Source organism: Patella vulgata, chromosome 4 (assembly GCF_932274485.2).
Source record: "Patella vulgata chromosome 4, xgPatVulg1.2, whole genome shotgun sequence".
NCBI classification, from domain to species: Eukaryota; Metazoa; Mollusca; class Gastropoda; family Patellidae; genus Patella; species Patella vulgata.
In genome coordinates, this window is record NC_065882.2 from 79104933 (window position 1) to 79115295 (window position 10363).

Sequence of the window (10363 nt, forward strand, 5' to 3'; positions counted from 1 at the left end):
TTTCAGATGCTTGATGATGTATGCCCACCGCAAAGATCAACTGATTGTTCAGTAGCTTTATCAGAAGAAAACAAAAATAAAAACAGAGATCAGTCAATACTAGCATGTTAGTGGTTTTATTGGTTTTATTTTAAACATTTTTTATCTATTTTCTTTCACGTCTTGAACTTAAATATTGAAATATTTACAAGATGAGGGAAACTGATTCCTTAGTCATAGAATTTGTATAGTGAACTGAAATGAAATGAAAATTCGAACTCAGCCATCCTTAGGGTGTAACGGTGATATAATAATACGGTTTTATAAATCGGATAAATTTTTGGATTTCTATATTTGGTCCACAATTAAAACGCGATTTTTCGTACAATCAGGGGCCATAATTCAGGAAGTTACAGTCCGATATGTGCGAATATCGAACGGAACTGAGATCTTTGGGTTATAAACTTACATTTCAAGTTTCAACAAAATCGGATAAAAATTGTGACCTCTATAGGGTCCACAACCTTGATATACCATTTTTTTTTACGCTATTTGAGAACGAAGGGCGGCCACTTTGTCTGTCAGTTTTGGGCCGATTTTCACGAAATTCGAACTCAGCCGTCCTTAGGGTGTAACGGTGATATAATAATACGTTTTTTTAAATCGGATAAACATTATGACCTCTATAGGGTCCACAAGCTGAAAACGCGATTTTTCGTACAATCAGGGGCCATAATTCAGGCAGTTACAGTCCGATATGTGCGAATATCGAAAGGAACCGAGATCTTTGGGTTATAAGCATACATTTCAAGTTTAAACCAAATCGGATAAAAATTGTGACCTCTACAGTGTTCACAAGCTAAAAACGTGATTTTTCGTACAATCACGGGCCATAATCCATGAAGTTACAGTCCGGTACATGCCAATATCGAAAGGAAGCCAGATCTTTGGGTGATAAACCTATATTTCAAGTTTCATTGAAATCGGATAAAAATGGGGTTTAACGTCCTTTTGTTATGCTCCTATACTGGGCTAATGAAGACGGGCATACGCCATACAGTGTGGTATGAGGGAAATTTTGCCCGGGCAGCGGCACTACGGCCTACTCTTATATCGAATTCCATCTGCCAAGGGATCTTTTACGTGCACGCCAATTTGTACACGGAACCTCGGTTTTTCGTCCCATCCGAACGACTAGACAGCTGTCCTTGCCAGGCCCTCCGTCCTGCATCACTGACAAGGGGAAACCACGCTGGAAAATCTGGATGAGCTTTCTCGGCCAATGCAGGGATCAAAAACCCGACCTCCAGGCTAGCCAGCCAGCGTGTTACCCACCTACCAACCGTGGCTCCGAACTGAAATGAAATAGGGTTTATCTCTTACTTTCCTTTACCGACTTTGATCATAAAGACCCCTATACACCAAAAATATGCGCCTGTCCAACCTCGTTGGTTTATGGCCGAATGGTTAGCACGCGCGCGCTGTATCATACGGTCTGTCATTGAGTCAACTGGCGGGGTTTCGATTCCCCGGTTGTACATGACAAGGAGTAGGGTCGCCTGTCCAACCTCGTGGGTTTTCTCCGGGTCCTCCTGTTTCCCCCCACTGCTAAAGACTCCTACGCGCATGCGAATTATAGAAATAAAATTGAACCATGTGTTAGTTCCAAAATGACCTAGTTTGTGTCGAGTGGACGTTAAACCCCATTTCTCTCTCTCTCTCCAAACAGTGTGCTATGATGATAATTTCGGTCGGCAATGGCACTCTACTCTTATTTAGAAATCCAGTTGTTAAGGGTTCTTTTACGTCCACGCCAAAATTTACACCGGGAGTCGTTTTTTCGTACCATCCGAATGACTAAACACGTATTGATTGTTGCACTAAAATGTTTATATCTAACAGTACTAAGGTCAAACTAAATTAATTGCATCACATGAAAAGGGTTTAATTAAGACCCCTACGCGCAATCGAGTTATTGAAATAAAATTAATGTTAGTCCCGAAATGACCTAGTTTGTGTCGAGTGGACGTTAAACCCATCTCTCTCTCTCTCTCTCTCTCTGTCATCCATATGGTGGAGTGTATCTGTTAATTTCTAGTTTTCAACACCTTAGAGGGGCTACGGTGGCTCAGTGAGTAAGACTTTGACACGCTAACCTGTAGATCCCATGGTCGATTCGGGTGTTGATTGAGAAAGTTCATCTTGATTTTTCCGGCCCCCCCCCCCACGTCTTGTCAATGGATCAAGTCGGGGGTCCCGGCAAATGACAAAGTATAGTTGTTCAGATGCGACGAGATTGCCAGTTGTAATTCGATTTAAGAGAAATCCGTACCGCCGCTACCCGGGACAAATTTCCCTCAAGTTAGACTGCATTGCGTATGTCTGTCTTCATAAGCTCAGTTGGGGCAGAGCAGTGGGACGTTAAACCCCCATTTCATTTCATTTGTATTTAATTCACATAAAGAATAAGCTATTATTTTTTTCATATTATTTGTACAATATTATATTGAAGTTATATACTCTAAAGGTTATATATATATTATTTTTATTTCAGCGGATAAAGCTAGACTGTGTTTATCGAGACCAAATACAACAGATTATATCAATGCTTTGCTTATATCGGTAAGACAGATTAGAATGGGAAGATTATCCAGATTAGGGATTTAGAAATGCTATGGAAATCGCTTTTAAAATAATACTAGTCAATGAAATGCAGTTTAACGTCCTTCAGTTCGGCTCCGATATATACACTGCGATATGAGTAAAAGTTTACTCGGACAGCAGCGCTACGACCTACTCTTATATCGAATTCCAACTGCCAACTTGTTTTACAAGCACGTCAATGTGTACATGGTGCCTCGGTTTTTCGTCCCATCTTTCCCGCTCTTAATCACAGAATTGCGTCATGATATAACCGTCATTTTATGGTAATATTTATCTCTGTGGACGTGTCAATGTGAGGATGTAATATTTTGCGTTTCGTGAAGTCCCACCCCACTGAGAGTAAAGGTCGGGTATGGGAAATCGTGATGGTTCTTCTCATAGGTCCACGTCGGGGTTCGAAGCCACAGTATTTGTATTGTATATGATGACTTTAATGTCAATGACCGTCTCTTGGTGTCAATCATTCGCTGATTTCCAGCTTCTTAATCAAATATCGAATATATTAAAATTGGCAACATTTTGGTATATTTACAGAGTTACACAAAGAAGGATGCTTATATATTGACCCAAACACCCTTACCAAATACAGTGATAGATTTCTGGACGATGGTTGTAGAACAAGACGTTACTACAATAGTTAATATGGATATTACAGAAACAGGAAAGGTAACAATTTTAAATGTACATATTATTAAACCAACAGAAAAGCTGAAAGGTAGGGACAAAACTAATTTTGATTACAAGATATAACGACACGCTATACCCCCCCAGCAAACGAATCGTGGGTTTGTGGAGTTTAACGAAGGCGTAGAGTACACACGTCATGCCTCATCCGCCCGGACCATATTCCTGAAGCAATGGCCCGAGAAATCTCTCTCTGGCCATTGCTGGATTGGCTTCTGATACTAGAGCTTTTGAGGGAGTGTGTTTGTTATAGCAGTGTTAAGTGGGATTAGCTCTAATCAAACGAAACACTGCGAAGGAGTATACATCTGGACTTACTTACATAAAATTGTTGGTAATTGTTTAAACAATATTTTTATCCCGAATATCTGAATGGGATAAGGGAGACAAAACCCCTCTCCCCTATTAAACTTGCCGCAACCGCAAGTACAACCAAAGTTTGTTAGAACTCATCAGATTAGAAGTTACACCGGGTGTTCTAGAAATTAAGTTAGGAAGGGAACCATGTTTAGGCGTAAACTATGACGGTACTTTCATCTTTACAGGAATTATTGGCTCTGGTTCCCCCTTGTCAGTGATGCAGGGCGGAATGCTGTCTAGTCGTTCGGATTGTACGACAACCGAGGTCCCGTTTACACACTGGCGTGCACATAAAAGATCCCTTGACAGTTGGAATTCGATATAAGAGTGGGCCCTGGTGCCGTATGGCGTGTATCCGTCTTCATTAGCCCAAGTCGGAGCAGAACACTAGAACGTTAAACCCCGTTTCATTTCATTTCATTACGTTATTGGCTCTTGTCTGGTCTATATGTTGTGGTTTATCAATCTGATTTAAACACAGGTCCTGTTTCATTTTGTTTTTTATAGTTCAAAATTTCGTTTTACTTTTGGCTTCACGTTGCTAGGATCTGGAAGGGTCGTTATATAACCCACGTTCTTGTTGATGTGAGGGATTAGCCACGAAGACAAATCAAAAATTGTATTTGCAAATACCCACGCCGATGTGTTATCTACCACAAGAACCGATCAGATCTTCGTGTAATGGAGGCCATTGAGAAAGTATAAAAATATGAAACAAAATATAAATGAAATGGGGTTTAACGTCCTACTGTTCTGCTCCTATACTGGGCTAATGAAGACGGGCATACGCCATACAGTGTGCTATAAGGGAAATTTTGCCGGGCAGCGGCACTATCGCCTACTCTTATATCGAATTCCAACTGCCAGGGGATCTTTTACGTGCATTCCAATATATACACGGGACCTCGGTTTTTCGTCTCATTCGAAGGACTAGACAGCTGTCGGGCCCTCCGTTCTGCACCACTGAAAAGGGGAAACCACGTCGGAAAATCTGGATGAACTTTCTCGGCCAATGCAGGGGTCGAACACCCGACCTCCAGGCTAGCTAGCCAGCGTCTTAACCACCTAGCCACCGTGACTCCCTGAAACAAAATATAGATCTGTATTTTAATCCGATTAGACACATTCTAATTCCGCTGTGGTCCTATTGCAATTAAGTAAACAAATATTTATATTAGTCAGCCCTGTACTCTTCTCTGACTCACATAGATATTTCTTATTTATTTTAAACCTTAAATAATTTTTTCCATAATCAGAGATGGTATAAATGGAATATTTCAATTTATTTAGATAATTGGACGATAAAACAAATATGAATCTAAAATGTATTCTCTAGTTTTATAAACCTGTAATGGTAAATCTCTTTGATCTTACTCACTGAGCCATCGTAGCCCCCTAAGGTGTTGAAAACTAGCAGATACACGCCACCATATGGATGACAAAGAGAGAGAGAGAGAGAGAGAGAGGGGGGGAAAGAGATCGGGTTTAACAAAACATAGGTCATTTCGGCTTCAATTTTATTTCAATAATTCGCTTGCGCGCAGGGGTCTTTATCAGTGGGAGGAAATCGGAGGACCCGGAGAAAACCCACGAGGTTTGACAGGCGATCTTGCTCCTTGTCACGTACAACCGGGTAATCGAAACCACGCCAGTTGATTCAATGACAAACATTATGATACAACGCGCTCGCGCGAACCATTCGGCCATCCAACCCTCCGGGTCAGAAATGCCTCAGAAATACACCCTCGATAGAACAACCTCGGCCTCGCTCTTTTTGTCATCTCGGGTTGAGTTTTATCGATTAAATACAATTTCTGATTATGGAAAAAAGGTTTGTAAGTTTTATTCAACTTTTGGGTGATGTAATAAATTTATTATTATTATTACCATGTGTTATAGTTTGATATGTGTTATAGTTTATTATCCTGTTCCTAAAAGTTTACATGATACATATTTGTACTCTACAGGATATTGGACAATATATACCAGCAACTGATGAACTGAACTGTGGACCATATAATATAATCAAACAAGATGAAACAGACCATGAGAATGGTATTTATTCAGTCGTTACCTGTTTAATTAACAGTGAATTAGATGTAAGTAAATTCTTGTCTTTATTCATTCATTTCAATATGTTGTCATCGGTGTGGTTAGGATACTGGGCTTGCTACCAGAGATGTGCCGGTTCGCATCCAGTCGCCGAGCATTGTTCGGCTGTGGATAATGCTACGTTCCCCCACTATCACGATCCGTTCTACGATTGAAATCGTGGTTTTAATCGTGGTTTTAATCGTGGTGATCCTTTCAGGTCTTATCTTATATTGAGGTCAGTCGTACCAATCGTGTTGACCGTATCGAAACTTATCCGAACATATCTGTGCGTAGCAGATCGTGGACCCATAGGGACAATCCTATCGTCGCGCATTGCACGATAGTTGAAACGTGGCATTAGTGATTGTTTTCCATATAAACTGTGTTTTTTCTAATGTTCTCAATCGGTAAATGCCACACACGGATTAGAGTGTGTAGTCCAACTGATTGGACGAACAACCGAGGTTACACTATGCTACTGCAGGTGTCAGTTACCTGGTAATTGGAAACGCCTCTATTCGATCACAATTCCCACCACGTATCCCACACGCATCATTGGAATTCATATAAAAGAAGCATTTGGTTTAAGGGGTCGACGATATTTTAACAGAGCTACATTTTATTGCAGTCACCGTATTATCAGTTAAACAATTAAACTAATGAATGGATGTAACTGACTTATTGACCATATCTATGTCTCTCCATTATTTAATATATCTGGCCTATAAAATGTATTTGTTACCATTCTATGAAGTCTGGATTCCGGAACGTTATTCGAGTATTCCAAATTACATCCCACTGCTACCTCGTTGCCAGTGGCAACCTTTGATAAAACTGTCCTGTTTATTTCCAATACAAGCATAAAAGTATCCGTGTATTGAACAGTACGCTTTCCAGAAAGAGTACTGTTCATTTCCGACAAACAAACACTTTTATACAAGCATTGAAAATAAACAGGGTGAAAACAAACGACTAGAAAGTCATAAAAAATTTTTACAAATAAATTTCAACGGATGAACTAATAACTACTACTTAATCCAATAAAGGGAGGTAACTCGCTTATTGACCATATAAGGGGGTTTACATAGACTAAGCTAGAGAGGGAGAGAGAGAGAGGGGGGGGGGGTAACGCCCACTCGACACAAACCAGGTCATTTCGAGGCTAACATAGGGTTCAATTTTATTTCAATAATACGCTTGCGTGTAGGGGTCCATAGCAGTGGGAGGAAACCGGAGAACTCGGAGAAAACCCACGAGGTTGTTCAGCTTCCTCATCAAAACGCCGCAAAGTAATAAACTTAATCAAAATCTATATAATTGTTATCCATAAAAGTGTGTTTTTGATTGTGTATGTTCCAATTACTAAATGCCATTCGAAGAATAGGGTAGGGAAAGGGTTTATCCATAAATAAACCGAATAAAACTTCAATGACCGAAGCGTCGTATATTTAGAAATAGATGCCAATCTTACCAATCATATATTAAAAATTTGTTTATTTAAATCAGAACAACTTAAAAAGAAGAATCAAAATTTATCAGTGTAATTTCTGGAATCCGAAGAAAGGGGTACCAACTTCTGCCAGTCCAATATTTACTATGTTAGAAGATATAAAAACATGGTCTCAACGAAATGAAGATGGGCCTATCATAGTTCATTGTCGGTAAGTTGGTTTACGTTGTTAATATAATAGTGACCTATCATAGTTCATTGTCGGTAAGTTGGTTTACGTTGTTAATATAATAGTGACCTATCATAGTTCATTGTCGGTAAGTTGGTTTACGTTGTTAATATAATAGTGGCCTATCATAGTTCATTGTCGGTAAGTTGGTTTACGTTATTTTAATACTGACCTATGATAGTTCATTGTTTGTAAGTTTTTTTTACGTTATTAATATAATATTGACCTATGATAGTTCATTGTTTGTAAGGTTTTTTTTACGTTATTAGTATAATAGTGACCTATCATATTTCATTGTCTGTAAGTTGGTTTACGTTATTAAAGCGAGAATTTCATATTTTCTAAGAAAGTCAAAACATAATTATTTCTATGTCTTTTGGTCGATAGGTTATCAACTCACTATTATACGACCATGGGCATTATTTCCCACCCTTAAAAATCATGACACAGGAAATAATAACACAATTACCGCCCTTGTTTTCCTATTGCCTCCATGCATTAGCTACCTTCAAACGTTCGAATTTGAAGTTGAAAATGATATTTTTGCCAATTTCTCAGCTGGCAATAGTGACTTATATGATTAATAGGATTATTCTTTAACAAGGTAGGACGGTTTATGGATACCAACTATTTTAAGGCTTTATTTTAATAAATTTTAAAAATATAACTTAAAAATATGAAATTGCAGCTTTAATATAATAGTGACCTATCATAGTTTATTGTTTGTAAATTGGTTTACGTTATTAATATAATATTTACCTATCATAGTTAATTGGTTGTAAGTTGGTTTACGTTATTAATATAATATTTACCTATGATAGTTAATTGGTTGTAAGTTGGTTGTATTGTATTAAAACAATATAGATTATATCTATTATATTTTACGAAAATTTAAAACCACATTCTTTAACCTGGTTTGTGTCAACGATGTATTTTATTCAAGTTTTTGAACATTGTGCTGTGAACATCCATTTTATGATAAAGCCATTAATTATTGTCTGTATGTTTCTACTGTTTCAGCAATGGTGTAGAGAAGTCGGGTGTATTCTGTGTTCTAGCAGCTATATTAGAAAGATTAACTATAGAACAAGATGTCAGTATTTTACAGACTTTAGTTCAACTAAGAGTTTCTAGACCTCAGATTATAACATCTTTTGTAAGTATTATAAATCAAATCACGGCATTGCATATTTTGAACCAACGATGTCGTGTTTCTTTTGTCTAGGATTCTTCGTATTTTGCTGTCGCGATTGTCCGTCTGTCAGCTTTACGTCTTGATATAAATGTATTCTCGGATGTTCTCTCATTTTTAAAGCCCCCCCCCACCTCTTCCTATACGTACAATTTAACGATGCATTATGGAAGAGCTAAATATGTCTATTGCAGATCTTTCTTTTACCCTTAATTGCTATATAGATACATTTAATTACATGGCAGGCCCAAAATAAGCTCTTTAGATCGGGCAAGTTTAATATTTTAGACTATTATCTCTCTTTGGTAACATTATACCCTAATGAAACACGTGACAAAAATAGTGTCATTGATTGTGTACATGTATTTGTAAATTTCAGAAACAGTTAAAATTTTGTTTTGATGCAGTTGGTGAATATCTAGATGGGTTTTCTGTTTATGCCAATTCCTGCTAATATATATCTCAACACCTGTTAATATTGCCGCTAATTCTTGCTAATGTTTATATTAGAGGGTTTAACGTTCTACTGTTCTGCTCCGAACTGGTGGGCTAATGAAGACGGGCATATGCCATACAGTGTGTTATGAGGGAAATTTTGCCCGGACAAATTCTGCACTACGGCCTACTCTTATATCGAATTCCAACTGTCAAGGGGTATTTTACGTACACGCCAATGTGTACACCGGACCTCGGTTTTTCGTCCCATCCGAAGGACTAGACAACTGTCCTGCATTCCGGTGAACTTTCTCGGCCAATGTAGGGATCGAACACCAGACTTCCAGGCTAGCGAGCCAGCGTCTTAACCACTTCCTTATCTTGCACACGTGTGGGATCGATTCCACGCCGTTTGACTCAACGAAAAGCTTTAAAATCGCGTAAGACCAAACTAAGCCGATCTCACCCACCAAGTCCAGACAGAACCGCCAAAACTCTATCATATTTATGAGAGTTTCCGGCTTTCTTCATCGATATCAGTTCAATCCAATTTTGACCTAATTTTGCTTCGTTAAGCCCAATTAATTTACGCCATAGTGGTACACATATGAATGGAACTTATATCAGATGACATGAAAATCATTTAAATTTTACGCTAATAATTCATGATATTAATATCTTCATCCTCTCCGTTCAATGTATATTTTTTTTTCTATTGCATATTGCTAATCGATAATCAAGACTATTATGTTAAGAACAATCAACCAGTGGAATTAATCTGTATTGATTATAGTAAATATGTGTAAGACCCACCGCTAATTCTTGCTAATGTTTATATTAGAGAAACGCATAATATATTATTTATTTTTATATGGAGTATTGTTTTAAAATATCATATAATTTATACACCACATACATACATACATACATACATACATACATACATACAATACAATACAATACAATACAATACAATACAATACAATACAATACAATACAATACAATACAATACATACATACATACAATACATACAATACATACATACAATACATACAATACATACATACATACATACATACATACATACAATACAATACATACAATACATACAATACATACAATACATACATACAATACATACAATACATACAATACATACATACAATACATACAATGTTCCCCTGCTTGATTTTCTGATCCATTCAAATAAAACAAATCAAAAATATAAATCATGGCTTAAAACAGCGCTGGCATTTGATGGAAAACATTGATTA

The 10363-nt window shown here is 37.7% G+C and overlaps 1 long non-coding RNA gene across 1 annotated transcript; it reads left to right on the forward strand.

The window, feature by feature from the left end:
* Positions 1 to 10030, forward strand: LOC130012478 (uncharacterized). The gene is made up of 7 exons (XR_008787909.1): positions 1 to 106; positions 2534 to 2601; positions 3178 to 3309; positions 5655 to 5786; positions 7288 to 7442; positions 8481 to 8616; positions 9032 to 10030. It is a non-coding gene; the product is annotated as an uncharacterized LOC130012478 (long non-coding RNA).
* The last annotated feature ends 333 nt before the right edge of the window (positions 10031 to 10363 follow it).